The sequence below is a fragment of the Dermacentor silvarum genome, chromosome 8, assembly GCF_013339745.2.
Source record: "Dermacentor silvarum isolate Dsil-2018 chromosome 8, BIME_Dsil_1.4, whole genome shotgun sequence".
NCBI classification, from domain to species: domain Eukaryota; kingdom Metazoa; phylum Arthropoda; class Arachnida; order Ixodida; family Ixodidae; genus Dermacentor; species Dermacentor silvarum.
The window spans coordinates 112,996,005-113,014,510 of record NC_051161.1 but is presented as its reverse complement, the minus strand read 5'-3'; positions in this window follow the sequence as shown (position 1 = coordinate 113,014,510).

Below are 18,506 nucleotides of genomic sequence, written 5' to 3'. Positions count from 1 at the left end.
CGTCTTATTTTATGTGGTCACCTTTTCTACTGTATTAAAAAAATTGTAAAATCATTCTGCATGTCCTTTAAATTATTAGTCAAAAAGCCGCTTTCTCACAAGGCCGGGTAATTTTTTTCTGCATGTTATGCACATTTCTGCATGTTATGCACATATGTTAAACAATTTTCTGCAAGTTATTATGAATAATATAATGTAATGCTGCAATTTATTTTTCAGTTCCTATATAGTAACATATGTACCATGAAGCTAGCATATGGATGCATGGTATGCTGAAGAAGTGGCTATTAATTTTGCTTACCACATCACTGTAGGATTACAATCTATAAATTCTGCTTTAAAGACAGCTATAAAAGCGTGCGTATTGTTTCTGAAGCCATTATACGTTATGGATTCGGAAACAATATGCAGGCTTTTATAGCTTAATTAAGAATTTTGTTAGACGTCGCCAGAATTCTGTTATAATTTAAATATAACAATTCTGGGAGCGTCTAATGAAATTCTTAACTTGTTCTTGTCAACATGTTTTATGAAAGCCTGCATATTGTTTCCGAAGCCATTATTACAGAATTCTGGGAACGTCTAATACAATTCTTAAAGTTGTTCTTGTCCAGATGTTTATTAGCCAACTTTTAGCGTAACGTTAGCAGAGCTTACTGAAGTACCTGTAGACGTCCACGGCTAGAAAATGTCTTGACCAGGACAGCTATTACACTTATGAATTATCCGTTCACGACATCTTTTAGACATCAAATAGTTGCTTGTGTGTTTCGTGGGATATGCCTTGAGCCACGAGCTAATGAAGGAGTAGCTCGAACGTTCTGCCAAATCCTAGCTCCACCCCACTTAAAATTAGTTCAATTAGTATGGGTACCAGGCCACCGAGACATTCAACTTAATGAAATAGCTGATTCTTTAGCGCGAGCTTCTTTGAAAGGTCCGGCGATATCACTGCAGCCAGATATAGGCAGTTTTCTTTGACCGAATACAAGAAAAGCCTCGCATTAGCAAAGCTTACAGACTTTCTACATCTAAATTATTCTTGGAGCCGACAGGGATGTCCTAACCGTACAATTCGAAGTAACATTTACAAGGCTGCGTTGCTGTATTCTGCAACTAAATTTTTACTTGCACAGATGTGGTCTGGCGGCATCCCATTATGCTATATCTCTGCAATGAACCAGAATCTATCGATCACTTTTTATTATCCTGTCGGCGGTTTTCTAATCATCGACAACGATGTTTGGACTTCGTAATCTAGGACTGCCGTTAAGCAGTTCAATTGTACTCTCACTTGGAGCCACGGTGTTAGGGTATAGCCTTGCACGGGAATCTTTGCCGAGCCATTTATAATTTTCTATGTGACACAAAAAGATTGCCGTAATAATATTTCCCCATTTTTCTATGATTGATTTATTTATCCTTTAATAAATTATACATTTAGCATATTCAGAAAGTAAAGTCCCAAAATCACAATTATAATATTATTATTACGATAATTCAAAATTTATATCCATCCTTTACTGTCTTTAATTTATTATTAAATTCGTATTACTATTCCTATCCAGGCAAGGCTGACTTAGTATAGACTACCTAATTCTTCTATTATCGCTTCATTTCTCATCTTCAATTATACATTTATTTTCATTTTTTATTACTTATTTATTAAAAATAAATAATTTTAATTTTCGATCATAATACCACCCGGTTCGTGGCCTATCCCCCCCCCCCCCCAACCACACACACAATGGGTGTGTGTGTGTGTGTGTGTGTGTGTGTGTGTGTGTGTGTGTGTGTGTGTGTGTGGCATCATCATCATCATCATCATCTTGCTTTCTCTCCATGAGGCGCTTCCCAACGAAATGCCCGGTGACGAAGCAGCGAGCACCCACGGCCCCCACGTTTTTGTTACAGGCTTGATTCTGCTAGCGCTGCTGCTTCTACCCGGCTTAGTGGCACTCCTGTGGACTCTGGTGCACGCCCTCGTAGGCACCTCATCCGAGCCCCGCCCTGAGGTCCCGCCCTTCTGCTGCCCCGAAGCCATCGAAACGATAATTATGCTGTCCAACCTAACTGTGGACCCCTGCAACAACTTCATCAGCTACGCTTGCTACAAGAAGAGCGAGCTGGACCACCAGGCGATCGCGGAGCGCACGCTCGCCTCGTCCGTGCTCCACCCGACTCTTCAGGGCAAACTGCGCTCACCGGTAAGCGACATCCTCAGGATGCACCACGACAGCTGCCTTGTCTCAGCCGTCAGCAATCTGTTCACCACAGAGCACGCAGTGAAAGCCGTCATCGACCCATTTCGGCGCTGGTCGGTAACATCAACGACCTCTCCGTACGCCGTGGACCTGATCAAACTCGTCGGTCTGCTACACTTACGGTACTACATGTTCAGCGTCTTTAGAACTGACAGTATACGATGGCACGCAAGGAACCAAACGGTCTACGTCATCGCCGTCCTAGCCGCGCCACACATACTTACTGCCGGCACTATCCGATAGAGTTTACTAAAGACATGTTCAAGACCGCGAGCAGTTACACTTGTCTAAACGTTACTCGCGCTGCCTTGGTGGCTTTGTTTGCCCAATTGCAAGATGCACGGAAAGTTTCCGACGAGAGCATCTACGCCGGCAAGTTTTCCCTTCTGGATGAAGTGTTTCCCAACGCAGACATGACCTCGTGGAAGATAATTGTGAGGACGTTCCCGATAATTGGCTTGGAGGATTCCCCCAATCTCGTGCGCATCGTAGAAGTACTCATCGACAAGGACGCCACCGTCCAGGCAGCGGCGCTCGTCTACTTTTCTGTCCATACGGCATGGTCCATGTTTGACCGAGAAATCAGAAATATGGAGGTGGCGGCGAGCCTATAGTGGCCCGGGCGATTTTCTGCGGTGAGGAGATCGGGAAACTGTTTCCACTCTGGGACGTGTTGTTGACGCAGCAGATGACTAGTCTCGACCGAGAAGCCGTTGCGCTGCAGTTATTCGACAGAATCGCTAACGCCGTGGTTGCGGACACTCAAGTCAACTTCTCCACATACCTAAACTCGAGCGAGGTTGGCAGGGTGGTGCGAGGCGTTCGCATCGTGTTGGCCATGGGACATGACAGCATCATACTCGCACCACCTACCCGACGCGAGTGATAGCTACTTTGAAAACGTAATGGAGTTCCGCGATTTCTATTTTCAGGTGAGTACTGTGTATAGAGAAAGTATAAGAGTGGGGTTGAAGTGGGGTTGAAGATGCAGAAGAAATAATTTCCATAGCCTGGCAAGGGAACAAGAATTCAAAATCGCTAGTCAGCCTCTACAGTCTGTAAAGAAGTACGTTTATCTAGGTCAATTACTCACAGGGGACCCTGATCATGATAAGGAAATTTACAGAAGAATAAAATAGAGTTGAAATGCATACGGCAGGCATTGCCAAATCCCGACTGGAAGCTTACCACTGTCGTTGAAAAGAAAAGTATACAATCATTGCATTCTACCGGTGCTAACATATGGGGCAGAAACTTGTAAGTTAACAAAGAAGCTCGAGAGCAAGTTAAGGACGGAACAAAGAGCGATGGAACGAAAAATTTTCGGCCTAACGTTAAGAGAGAGGAAGAGAGTGGTGTGGATGAAAGAGCAAACGGGGGAAACCGACATTCTAATTGAGATCTAGAGAAAAAAAAAATGGAGCTGGGCAGGCCATGTAATGCGTAGAGTAGATAACCAATGGACTATTAGAGTTACAGAATGGATGCCAAGAGAAGGGAAGCGCAATCAAGACAGCAGAAAACTAGGTGTGGTGATGAAATCAGGAAATTTGCAGATTGAAATTGGAATCAGCTATAGCGCAAGACAGGGGTAACTGGAGATCGCAGGCAGAGGCCTTCGTCCTGCAGAGGAGATAGAAATAGGCTGATGATGATGACTTTGTATCGGTAAAGGGTTAGTAACGAGAAGGACAGAACACCACTACGTAAACGGAGGCTTGAAGTTATCAACAGTCGAATGTTGCTTGAGCCAGAGCTGCACTTCAGCGGCATTCCTTGTTCAACACGTACTGATCGCTCTAAAGTACTGATCGCTCCAATTAGTAAGCCCCGTTATCATCGCACCATTTCAAGCAGGAGGCCTAATTAGCACATTTCTATAGTACGTGACATTCGTTGTAAACGAGAATTGCAAGGGCTTTTCCCGCTTACCCGGCAGTAAAAAAAAAAAAGAAATGTCGCAGTTTCACCCGAAAGGCGAAGCATCAATTGCGATAGCAAATTAGTAGAGAGCTATACGGAGTAAGGGTAGTAGTTTTATCAGCTGTATAAACTTGGACATGCAGCAGCACCAGCAACGCGCAGAACTGTTGTCGACATCGTCGGCATTTTGCCCGCGTTCGCACCGAACGCGTGTGGAGTTGGTGACTGTTGCCGGTGCCTCTGTGGGCGGCTCGGAGGTTTTCGACGAGATCAGAACGGGACACTCGTCGAGCAGCGTCGGAAGTCTTTACCACCTTCTCGCCTCGCAACGTTTTATTGCGATAGCAATTATATGGACACTTCAACCGGATTTCTGCCGTCGGCGTCGCCGTCGCCGTCGCCGTGAGGTTCCGTATAGATAAAATCTTCACCGCGCGCCGTATGCCCGAGCGGAAGCGTGCGGGGACGCGCGCTACCACGGAGAGCGAACGCACTCAATCTCCCACGCGCAAGCAAGGAAGCGGGAAGCCAGCGCCGGAGGGAGGGGGGGGGGGGACACACACTTATACTCTGCCAACAACCGCGCTCGTCGCTCAACCGCACCGTCTCTTATCTCTCCCACGCGCAAGCAAGGAAGCGGGAAGCGAGCGCCGGAGGGAGCGGGGGGGGGGGGGGGGGGGGGCGCACTTTTACTCTGCCAACAACCGCTCTCGGTGCTCGACCGCACCGTCTCTTATCTCCACACGGCTCTGACCTTTATGCGCCGTGCATTCGCAGCTCACTTTGCGTTGAACATTCTTACACCGTGGCGTTGAAGCGATAGACCGCACGTACCTTCGCCGCTTCGGCGTATCCGCTTGCTGCCAGACTTTTGACGGTCGTTGTCTGCAGTCATTCAGTGTGATCTATTCATGTTTGTTTGTTCGCGCTCACACCACGCTTGTTCATTCAGTTAGTAATAGTCCGGCCACATTTTCCAACGCACGCTACACATGCAATGCTGCCCGGACCGGCAGTGCAGCGCTACAGGTGTGTCCCTTCGCACGCGCTGCCCACGGGAAGCGCTTCTCATCAACACCACCGTTTCACACGCGCCTTCTCGTGGTCATCGAGTCTCTCTTTATGTCGATCTACTTACGCCTCAGCACACCTGCTTACTTAATCAGCTCATGTTTACTACAATTCATATTGCTACCAAAGCCGCTCACCTTACTTCGTATGACATTGGTGTGTTGCTATCGCATTCATTGCTTCGCCCTTAGGGCGAAACTGTGACATTTTTTTAAATATATCAATAGGCATTTGGTGCCGCAACTAAACGTCGCCTCCCCTCCCCCCCCCGGCCTTTCGCGCGACGGAAGACGTCGTGTTTGCTCTCTCTCTCTCTCTCTCTCTCTCTATATATATATATATATATATATATATATATATATATATATATATATATATATATATGGTGATTGTAAAGGAGGAAATAGACGCTTAATTCTGCAGCCCTTCAGGGAGCACGGCGCGCAGAACGCGCGTTTGCTCTCCGCCGTGCGTTCGCTCCCCGTGATAGCGCGCGTCCCTCGCGCGTTTTCACTCGCACATAAAGTAGAGCACTGCACGGGCCGACTTTCTCAGCCCGGGCCCGGCCCGGGCCTGTTTTTACGTTGGGCGGCCCGCCCGAGCCCGTTCAAAACCTTTATGGCGAGACCCGGGCCCGGCCCGGGCCCGGAAATAATCTACGTTACCCGCCCGGCCCGGCCCGCCACCCCTTTACCTTAGGCCCGAGCCCGGCCCGAGCCCGACTCGAAACCGGCCCGAACCCGGCGCGAGACCGAAAAATAATGTTTTTCAGAGTTGAGATGCCCGAGAATAACTCGCTGCAAGTTACATGTACACCACCAGAAAGCCCGGCCTGGGCCCGCGTCAAAAAACCCGAGCCCGGCCCGGGCCCGGGTCAAAAAGCACACGCCATGCCCGAGCCCGGCCCAAGCCCGTGAAAAAACTGTTCTACCCGGTCCGGCCCGGCCCACAGGCCGGGCCGGGCCCGGGCTTTCGGGTAAGCCCGAGCCCGTGCAGTGCTCTAACATAAAGCATACGGCGCGCGGCGAGGATTTCATCGCCGTTTGACGTCATACGGAATCTCACGGCGACGCCGACCGCAGAAATCCGCTTTGCGTGTTCACATAATAGACCGATCCCACGGACCGTTCTGCGCATGCGCCGGTTTCCCGGAAGTAGCACTGCCCCACCATCTTGGTTGTAGTCAGCTGGTCAACCACACCACCGCAGTCCGCGCTCGTTGAGTACTGCGCACGAGCTTCCCAGACATCTCTGCGACTCCACCCCGAGAAAAATTCATGTATTTTAGAAATTACATCGGCTGTTCATTGCAGCATGCGAGGCGAACGTTGAAAAGTTCCAGGTGCTCTTTCATTTCGGTTGTTACCCGCTAATTACGCGTTGAGTATCGTATTTGTTCGAGCTTTGTATGTAGTACATGCTGATGTTCGCGGTCGTTTTGTGTTACTATTTTTGCACACGTGCATCTCGGTGACTGCAACGTTATGTTTGCTTAGCGACGGACATAATAGTATTTGAATACCTGTTGGAGATAGGTTTGAAATGCGGCGCCGAAACTGTCATGCCCTAATGATGCTTACCTACATTGGTTTCCCGCACGACTTGCAGACTTCGATAACAGCGGTATCTAGAAGTTCTTGGGTAATCGAGGCGGCGTTTTCAACACAAAGTAATCGATAGCCAATCAATAGCTAGTCGATAATCGATCAATAATCAATAAATTCCGGAAAATTCTGGGGATGACTTGGTAGTGCTTAGCCTAGCCCAAATACGTAGCCAATACCTTGCGAGAGCCAATCGATAGCCAATCAATCGCTAATCGATAATCGATCAATCATCAATAAATTCCGGAAAATGCTGGGCATGACTTGGTAGCTCTTAGCCTAGCCCAAATACGTGACAAATCCCTTACGATAGCCAATCAATAGCTAATCGATCAATAATCAATAAATTCCGGAAAATGCTGGGGATTACTTGGTAGTTCTTAGCCTAGCCCAAATACGTGGTCAATACCTTGCGATAGCCAATCGATAGCCAATCAATAGCTAATCGATAATCAGTCAATAATCAATAAATTTCGGGAAATGCTGGAGATGACTTAATCTAGCCTAAATACGTGGCCAATATCTTGCGATAGGTAATCGATAGCCAATCAATAGCTCATCAATAATCGACAAATAATCTATAAATTCCAGGAAATCTAAGTACACGGGTGTTTTCGCATTCTGTCCCCATCGAAATGCGGCCGCTATTCGTCCCCGTGTTTCTTCTCGCGCTGTGTATTACCAGTACACCTATTAATCCGTTATTATTATTTCGCTCTTTAGAAAACACAGAATCCGAAGCCTTTGTCCCTTGTGTGGTTGTTGTAGCACCCAGAAACGCAGCAGGTCAATCCACCCATCGCACGATGGCTCTACACCAACCATAAAAATTGCCAAATATCGTTCGGAAACAGGACGCACAGGCACTCCGGGCGGCTGGAGCGGCCGGATGACTACAAGTACCAGCATGCACCGCGGCAGCGGTGGCGTCGTGAAACTGGCCGGTGGGATCGGTCTATTGCTATCGCAATAAAAAAGATTCCGTACATTAAACCAATGATCTAGCGAAGTAGATTTCGAGGCGAAGAAGGAGCCGTGCATGCATTTGTTGCAGACTTAGATATTTTACCCAACAAATTGGCGTTTCGGATCCCAGTGAAACTTTATCGCAGTCCTCGAGTACCCTCGCCGCCGCTTCCGCTTGCCCCCATTCGGTCAGAGAAATACGCACTGATCCTGGAAAGTAGAGCCACGCTCTCCTGTGTGCGTGTTGTACAACACTCTATAGGTGGATCTGAAATTTAGGGCGTCGACGCGCTTTGAGACGGCCCTTCCAAGGTGGCGACGTCAGCATAGGCCTATCATATTAGTCTACATGTATACGATGTGTGTATTCTCACATTTTTTGATCCAACAGAACTGCAAAATGGTTTAGGTGAAGCCGGGAGCTAGATAGGATTTAGGCAGAGCAGCTGCATGAGAGATTAACAGAACATTTTAACAGATACAAGACCGCGGTTCTTCCTCTATGAAGTGATGTAAGCAAGTTTATTCCCACTCTTTCAGGTCAGGTGGTGCCATGATGCCATGGCAGAGGACAGTCACATACCTCGTATTGCAGATTGACCACCTGCTGACTTGGACTCCCGCTGTGAAGGCTGCGGTGGCGCAGGTTCAGAGGGTCCAGAGAGCGGTGAGAGGCATTTTCCTAAGGGGGCAAGGATGCTCGCCATGCTGGGCGCTGCGATAGCATTTAGCAGCCGCCACCTCCAGGCTATGCTATGGCCTGCCACTGATCACCCTCTCACCAACCCGGCTGAGACGTCTGGAACAACTCCACCGGGGCTTCATCAGGAGCGTGCTGGGGTTACCCCGGTCTTCACAGATAGCGGCAACGCTTGCAGAGGCGGGAGCGTGGCCTCTGTCCCTCCTACTGAAGCAGCATGACTTGCTGCACATTGACAGGCTTGCCCACGCCCCTGACGGAGAACCCCTGCTCACCCGCCTGGCGAGCCGACCCTCTTCCAGAATGGGGAGCCTGGTGGAGACCTACCAGACAGTGGTCGGCCAGGTACCTCCAGCGGTGCGACTCCCACCACCACACGAGAGGCCCTTGGTCATCTGATCCTCGTTGGAGGGACACTCCAAGCGTGGTTCTTTCAGCTGCACACTCCTGCAGGTGGCCACCTCTAAGCTGGAGGAAGAGCTGGCACGGAGACTGCTCGTCTTCACGGACGGCTCCGTCCTTCCCGACACCGGCTCAGCCACTGCAGCCTGTGTGGCCCCCGTGCTCGGCAGGGCATCGACTTGCCGACTCTCCTTCTCGGCCAGCTCCACCGCTGCTGAGATGGCGGGCCTTCACCTGGCCGCAGACCTCCTGGCAGCAGACCCTCCTGGAGTACCTGTGGCGGTGGCCAGCGACTCAAGAGCAGCTCTCCAGGTCGTGTGTCTCCCGGAGAGGGCTGGCCTTTGTGCAGCCCTCTTGGTAACCAAGCTTGACGCCCTCCGCGCCAGTGGCACCGATGTCTCGTTGCACTGGATCTCACAAGGAGAGAGAGATCCCTCCTGCTACGCCTGCGGATTGGCTGCTGCTGGACAGCCGCCCGGAGCTTCCGCCTGGGTAGAACTGACTGACCAGCCTGCACACAGTGCGGGGCAGAGGAAACACTGGAGCACCTCCTATGTTTCTACCCCGCACTCAACCAACACCAAGCCGCCATGGTGGCTCAACTACGCCGCATGGGCCTGCCTTCAGCTCCAGCATGGACCTGCTGTTCCCAGCCCACAGCCCCAGCAGAGTATTCAGGGTCGTACTCTGCTACCTTGCCGATTCGACGCTGGCTGACCGACTGTAAGGGCACCCTGCCCGAGACGATGACGACTACCCTCTCCCTCCCCTTCTTCCACTTTTCCTACTTTCTATACCCCATTCCCCTCCCCTCAGATGCTGAGCAGAGCTCCCTATAAGGGTTGTAGCAGCGGCTGCTGCTGCTGCTGCTCCTCCTCCTCCTCCTCCTCCTCCTCTTTCTGGTCAGGCGCATTAACGCTGCGCGGGGCCTCGAAGGGCTGCACAGGCTCCGACATAACTTATTCCAGGCGTTGGTCAGCAGAGCGGGTAACCATGTCGTCGTCTCGGCCGGCGTCTATCCGCTCCTTAACTTCAACGCCATCCACAGAGGAAACCGTACCTGAGTTACCGGTGCGGCTGTCAACAACGCCGCTGTGCTGGGCATCCTGCTTTGCTAACACTCTTTGGGACGCGCTGATCGGCAGAAAAAACTGCGATTTCAAGACTGGTCAACAACTGTTCGGTCGCGCGTACTGCATGAGAGAGTTCCTCGGACGCGCCCTGGCCCCTAGCAGCACCCACTGCTATCGCTGCAATCCACGGCCCGTGCCATTGTCACTCCGGGCTGGCACCGGAGGGTGCTGGCGTTCGGCCTGTACAGTTTTTCGGCCAGTCAAGTGTTCTTCATGCTTGGGCACAGATTGCTAGCTGCAACAGCCCCCAGCTATGGATTCGCACACTAAAGCAAAAATGGAGACCGCTATTGCACATGGTTAGACGAATATCGAGAAAGTATGGCGCAGCGCGTCAGAAAGCGTGCCAAACGCTTGCAAAAGCAGTCGCTGTTGGAAGGATTCTTTACGGGGCACCCGTGTACGAATTCTGTGAACGAGACCTCGGCGACATCGAAAAGTTACACAGGGCCACCCTCCGTATGATCACTGGGCTACCGAAGGTCCGAAGCACACGAGGAACGAGGACCTGCTCAAGCTGGTAACGATTCCAGCCATACGGGACATAATCAATGAAGCGCGAATTCGAATGCGATCCCGGTTGGAAAACACGACTCAGGGAAAACAGATCATGGCATGGGATAAACAAGTTCATGCGAAGCCAGAGCCCGCGGAAGCGACCATAACGCCACCATGGGAAGCACCACAGGGCATACGGAGGCAACAACGCCCTATCCCCAGACGAAACGCCGAAGCTAGAAAAAATATTTGAAAAGAGATTGTAACTAAGAACGCCGCAGACCACCATTGACATCTACACGGACGCTGCAATCAAAAACGACATGGCAAGCATGGCCTGGGTTAGCACATCTGCACCCCAACACATTGGCTATCACACATGTCAGCTTCCCGGGGGTGCAACTTTGCACGCAGGACTTTTAGCTATATATATGGGGAGCGATCAACACCATTCCCATTGACATGGGAGACATTGTAGAGCAGAGTGTGCGAAATAGTTTTCGGATCCTTACTGACTCGTACGAAGCGGTTACCGAATTAACGGTGCCTACGACAGATGATGCTGTGGCCAACGACACCATAAAAAAGCTAAAGAGAATACAAGACAATGGGACAAATGTTGAAATCATATGGACACCGGGGCACACCAGCACGGATCGGGGAAACGCAGCCGCTCACGCAGTTGCCGCGCAAGCGGGTGGCCTCGATTACACGTACAGCTCCCCACACTCCATTTCCTCGCCCAAAATCCATATATAACGATATTGGCCGAAGGCTCTCCTAGCAGAGCACTGATGCATTACATTCGCACTAAAATAAAAGCAGACAGTAAACGGAGACTATTAGAAGCTACGCCAGTGAATGTATTTGACAAGAGCGGGCTTACTCGCACGGAAGAGGTTTTTTTTTTAACAAGGTTATGGGCCAACGCTGCATACACAGCACATATACTTGAGAAATGGCACAAAACCAGACAAGCTACGACTGCGAACACTTATACCCGATGCACACATTGTCAGGAGTCATGCAGAGCAGACTTGCAACACCTCATTTGGAGTTGTGCAGCTTTTTCACGAGAGAGATCCAACATTCAACATTTACTGCACGGAGACATTAGAACACTAGGAATTGTAATACAAACTAACCCTGAAACACAGAAAGCCATTGCGACACATCGCAGACAAAGTGGCTTGTTTCGAGTAGTGTAAAAGGGGTCGACCAGCCCGCGCGAGAGCGGCGGAACTGAACATGCACCTGAGCGGGAGATCAAAGACCGAGATGAAGATGTGCCTCAGCCAACAATCCGGGAACCCACATTCCTTTCCCACCTAATCCCCAACAGCGGCCTAGCGCCGTCCCCTTCCTTAAAATAAAGGCTTTATTCATTCATTAATTCCTGCACCACTCGTGCCAGACTCTCGACTTGAACTACGACGATGATTGGCTGAGACTCTCCACGTCCACTGGGCACCTCCAAGAGTTCTGCGACGCCTTTGGTTGCGCGTCGGAACCGCAGATCAACTGGGTCACTGTCTGTGAAGAACTTCCGCAAGATTGACTCGCTGGGTCTCTGTCCCACCTATGGCGTAAGCACGGAAGTGTGGAGCGAAAGCTATGCTTTTAGTCAGAGTGCACACATAATTTCGCTTGCTAGTAGCTATGCGCCAAGGGATTCAAAACAAACAAACGGAACATTTCTTTCAGGTACGTTTCGAGTTGTTGCGCCTCCCATCTTACTTTATTAATACGTCGTGAAATGCTTTCGTCGTTAATGGCACTTTTTAAGTGTGTGCTGTGGAAGTAATTTGAACAAAGACAGCAGTTAGGATTGCCAAGTGCTTCTTGTCTGTCACGTTATATACTGCTTTGTTATTGTGCGCCTACTGTGTCGAACACGTACACTGCTAGTTGAATCTGGCGAATGCGGGTGACATTGTTCCCTTTAATTTTGGATTTTCGTAATGAGCCAATTTTGTCACTTTTGTTTTGCATTGCTTCGGTTATTCCCTGCCAGTTTCGTGAACGTCAGTGTTCTAGAATAATGGCTTCAGTGCTGTTTCACTATCGACCTATACTGCTCGTCAGCTTGTACCATGTATGTTCAACCAAGATGCGACATTCTCTTAGAATTGCCCCAGGTGCCAGAGCTATGCCTTCTTGAATCTCCTGTTATGTAATTGTTTGATAGTCTGCGGCTAGTGGCGAGGTGCTTAGTCATGTATCTGCAGTTTTCCTTGAAGGGCGTGTCGTTTGCTATGTTGCCGTTGTACCAGTCGTGTTGTGCGTGATATTTTTTTTTTTCGCTATTAGTGTTCTATATGGCCCACTCGTGCCTAAGGCCTCGCACACAAGTTGACACTGCTGCACAAATTTGCGTGGATGACTTTGTACGAAAAAAAAAAAAAAACATAAACGAACACAAGCTCTGCATACATCAGGATTCTGTCTGTACTTACTTACTTTGCTTGCTTATAAACAGAGCAGTGCAGCACTTGCATTGTGTACCAATGCTTCGATACAACAAAATACACAAAAAAATGTCACAGTTTGGCCCTAAGGGCGAAGCAATGAATGCGATAGCAACACAGCAATGTCATACGAAGTAAGGTGAGCGGCTTTGGTAGCAATATGAATTGTAGTAAACATGAGCTGATTAAGTAGGCAGGTGTGCTGCGGCGTAAGTAGACCGACATGTAGAGAGACTCGATGACCACGTGTGAAACGGTGGTGTTGATGAGAAGCGCTTCCCGTGGGCAGCGCGTGCGAAGGGACACACCTGTAGCGCTGCACTGCCGATCCGGGCAGCATTGCATGTGTAGCGTGCGTTGGAAAATGTGGCCCGACTATTACTAACTGTGGTGTGAGCGCGCACAAACAAACATGAATAGATCACACTGAATGACTGCAGACAACGACTGTCAAAACGCTGGCAGCAAGCGCATATACGCCGCAGCGAGCGAAGGTACGTGCGGTCTACCGCTTCAACGGAAACTGAGCGGCGCATAAAGGTCAGACAGAGCCGTGTGGAGATAAGAGACGGTGCCAGCGAGCGACGAGCGCGGTTGTTGGCAGAGTAGAAATGCGCCCCCTGCGTGTTCTGCTATTTCTGCCTCAAGTTCAGTCTTCACTTCCTCTGAGAGCCTCGGAATTCTATCAAGAAATAGCCTATTAAATCTTTCAAAACTGACCTGCTCAGAGGCGAAAATCGATTCGTAGTGTCGAGTGAACACTTGCCTAATGTCTTCGTTTTGTGTGACTTCGACTCCGTCGTAAATGATAATTTCAATGTTCTTCCGCTGGGCATGCTTTCGCTCGAGATTCATAACCCTTTTCGTGGGTCTCTCTCCAACAGCCAATGCTCTTGCTCTTGCTCGCACTAGGGCACCTCGAAAACGTTCTTCATGCAGTTCAAGCCTCTGCTTTATCTTCACCATATTCTCACCATAAACCCCCGGCTGTATGCATTCTAGCGCAGTCAGCTTTGCAAGCATTGTCTCGAGCTCCCTTTCTTCACTTAATTTTTCATACGCTAGAATGCTAGATCTTTCTATAGCTTTCATTTTTATTGTTTGTTTAAACTGTTCACATTCTTCCATTAGCGAATATTCTAATTTAATGTCCTTTAACTCGTCGGTAACTATTTCTTGAAAAGTTGGGTCCTGCAGCAAGGTCGTGCTCATTTTCAAAAGCACCCATGAGAAGGCATCGCACCTTGTCTGGGGGCCTACGCGACAAGTTACCAGGCAGTGATCAGGAAAATGAACCGGAGTTACTGCGTAACCGTTGCATTTATCCATCAGTTCAACAAACAAGTAGATTCAATATAATCGTGCATGACTCTGCCCCTGAAAACTCCAATCTAGCTGTCTATACTTTGATCCAACTCCGCGTAACCTGATTTGGGCCCCCAATAACCAGGGACTCCAGGGAAACGAACAGGCCGATCAGGCCGCCCGCGCACTCTCTCCCCGGGCTGTCTCCCTGTCCTTGGAAGCCTACTCCCAATCAGACAATCTGGCCCTTTCATTCAAAGAAATCACCGACTACTATAAGGAGGAGCACCGGCGTTACCCGGCCCCTTGTAAGGGACTAGATCGCGCTGACGAGCGCCTCCTCATCAAAATTTTTACCAACACTGTACTGTGCCCGGCGGTGCTGAAGCATTTCAACCCATCTTTTGACGGTGCGTGCCAGTTCTGTGGGGAGGTGGCTGACACCTACCGCATAGTATGGGCGTGCCACTCAAACCCATCCATCCCCCCCCCCCCCCCCCCAACCCCAATCCCACCAGAGAGGACTGGGAGGCGGCCCTGCTCGGCTGTCAAGACCTCAAGACCCAAAAGGCCTTGGTTCAACGGACGCGGGCGGCGTTGCTTGCCAATCGGGCCCCGGAATAGGGGCTCCACCTAGTACTGTGAGGGGAGGAGGCCAATAGGGCCCTAACCCAATCACCTCTCTGCAACTAGTTCAATAAATGTTTTTCACCACCACCACCACCGCCCCTGAAAATGCATAAATTTTACCCCTCGTGACGCGTCAAAACATTCCCCGACATCATCAAGGTCAAACTATGATATGATCTGCGATAAGATGTCAATGCTTCTGTCGCTAACTACCGGACCAGAAGCTCCCTCTTTCGCTTTAAGCACGCAACTAAAGTCGCCAAGAAAGACTGCCATTTTTTCTTGCAAGAAAAATTGTTTAGCACTCGAAAAAAAAAATAACTCGCTCATCTGCTCCCTTCGGCGTGTATACACTAATGATGCGCCAATCAAAACACAAGATCACATAGAACAAATCTTCCTAAACTGCAAGAAATCACGTTGTCGACAATAAGGCCCTCAGTCTTTCTAATGAACAACACACACCCCGCTCACTACCCAACGGAATGGCTCACTACAGCATAGTACTGGGGAGTGAACCTAAGCACTATGCTCTCGGTCGGCTCCTCGCCTTCAACCTGGACTGCCAAGACATCGAGGCCATGCTCGGCCAGCAACCGATACACCTGAGCCTCTTTTTAAATACGATAGTCTTTCCTGGGCTACCTAAACGCGAAAAACTGTCTGTCTGTTTCTCGATTCAACCGCCCAGCCAAAACCGATTCAACCGCCCGGCCAAAACCAACCAAGCTACTAGCACTGGTGGCACAGGGTCATACACGTCAACATCGCAAAGGAAACCTCAGACCTATTTGAGGCAAAATATATGTACATAACCGTGATCCGCAGCGTTCATTTAATTAAGAATACACATTGGACTGTTGTTAGGTTAGTAAATGAAACAACAACGCGTTAGAAATGGTGTCGAAGAGACTGAAGCCGTGTCTCTGTAGCCGGCTTTAAGCCCACAGTAATGAAAGGTCCCAACAGATGGCACGAGAGCAGGGTGAACGCAGGAAATTCGAATTGAATTCAGCAAAACCTCCATTGCATCCATCATGGGAGGAGTGAGAGGGGAGGGGAAAGCGTGAGGGGTGGGAGGGGAGAGAGGAGAGGGTGTTACATATCAGGGGCGGCAGAATACTATCGTCTTTCGACGTCAGAAGATAGCGTCAACATTTCCCTTTCCACATGAACCACTTACTACGACGTCATTTGAAGCGAAGCAAGCAGATATGCGGCCAATTTTTTTTCCTGGCTGCTAGACATAGACCGTTCAGTGTACCGATGCTTATTGATGGGGTCGACGCCATTTTAGCCTAAGCAGGCCTGGAGCTTCGCGCTTACCTGGCGCGTCTAGCAAGCGGCTAGACGCCTCCCGGGCCATCCGGTGGACCGCGTTCAGAATGCTGTGGCGGTGGCCTGTCAAAAGGCACTTTTCGGGTGGGGCATGCGACTTGGTCCTCAAGGTAGCACGCTTGCCTGAAAGTGCCTTTGCTGGCGGTTCCTCGAGCTCCTTGACGATGGTCCCGTCTCCCGTGCTTGCGGCAACGTCTCGAGGCCGCTTGATCTGTACGGCAACGCGAGCGGCAACATCAGTAGGTGTGCGCTTGTTCATGGCCTCGGCCTCCACAGCGATATCCGTACTCGACAACCTTCACTGTCTTTCACAGACTCCACTGCTTCCTCCTGAAGTGCTCCGTTGATGTGGTCCTCGGTCACCCGGCCGGTTCTATCCGTTTTCTGAAGACGACGCCACTCCAGTTGTCACTGAGGCCGTCGTGTCTCCGAGGCCACGGGCCGCGTCTTCCGCCTCCGTGGCGTCCATGACGTACTCGCTCGGCGTCTCGCTAGACGCGCTCCCCGTTACCGTGGCGTGCGAACGGACGCACTGCGCGTCGACGTGTCCGAACCACTGGTACTTGGAACATCGTGGCACCTTAGTCTCGGCGAACGTGACCGGATCCCTGGCAACGCAGGCACTGCATGGGCCGGCCTGGTGCGACCACTGAGGCCAGCTCCCCGCCAACCCGAATCTGGTGCGGTAGGTCGCCAACCTTTAGACCTCTCTTAAGTTTCAGTAGCACGGTCCTGGTGGTAGACCTCTTGTCGCCGACACCTTCGACCCGTCAGCGCTCGCGTGTCACCTCAGTGACCTTGCCAAAAGTATATCCAGCACCGTGCGGACGTCGTCGTCTGCTACTCCATGCAGCAGCCAATGCAGTCGGAGCTTCACCTGCTGCTCTCCCGGATCAATGACGAGGCAGCGGCGATCCTTCACCTGTAGTTCCTTCAGATCAGCGAGCCCCTTCGTCGCCTACGGACTGCAGAGCGTCACCACCCAGACATGGTTAATTCGATACGCCCCCAAAGCCACGACGTGTGGGAGCGCACCAACCTTGGCCAGTGCGTATCGAGGATCTTCCACACGATAGGACCTCACACGCACGTCTCCGTTCGAAAAGAGTGTGTTAAAAGCAACACGACTTGTAGGTGGTTGCGGCAAAATAATCTCATAATCCTTATCTCCCGTTTAAAAGTTGCCATTGACGCTCCAACGGAGCTCGTAATTCCGTGACCGTACACATGCGCGAGTTACGCCACGGGCGCATGCACCAGTGCCTGCATATACCGACACACGGATTAGAACGCCCTTATCAATTTCTCGAGGGCAAGTCAGCGCGTTGAGACGCCTGGCGCGTTTCAATGCTGCTCGTCAATAGGACGCCGCGCGCGAAGCAAACATGCAACACTGGTCGCCGTCCAGCAAATCGTGCGACTTTCGCTGCAGCGGACCGTGACTGCACGAAGCAAACATGCAACAGCTTCTGTGAAGACTCATTCCACTTTCGTGTTATACCAATTCCTATATGAAAGAGGGATCAACCATATATTTTTCAGGATGGGCTGCATACGAGCTATGACCTTTACTACACTACTGGAAAGACACATCACTGCGTCTTTGTGTTGCGCTGCCAAGTAATGTTACTAATAATGTGCTTTATCTGGAGGCTGGAATTATTTCGCTTGAGTCCAGATTTAAGCAACTTACTGTCCTGACTTTCCTGAAGCTTTACGATGCATCTCTCTCTCTCTCTCTCTCTCGCTTTTAATCCGTTTTGATCAATTCTTCTGATTCATTTTTTCGGAACATGTTGGCGGTGTTATCGACAGCCACAAGTGGTTTTTGTTCAGGCCCTGTTATCAAAACTTCGAGTTCGTCTACCATGCCTGATTTCTCCAAAAACAAGTTCGTCGAAGGCGAAATTGATTTTTGATAATATTTCCCCAAGACACACAAAACTTCTTCCAGCGTGCGTATACTTGAAGGTCTCGTTGAAAATCATCTTGGTCAATTTCCGTCTCACTTGGCTACTTCTACGGACGCAACGCAATGTTTAAAGGAGGTAGGAGTTGGAATCTTTTCAAATCAGCGTAACTAGTCTTTTGGTCTCAGTCTCGCTGATTACCCCACAATATTTCTTGCAGTTTTACTGGTAGTTATTCTGGCGATAGGAAAATTGGGTCCACAGAAATCTAAAGTAACAATTGTTACAGATTCG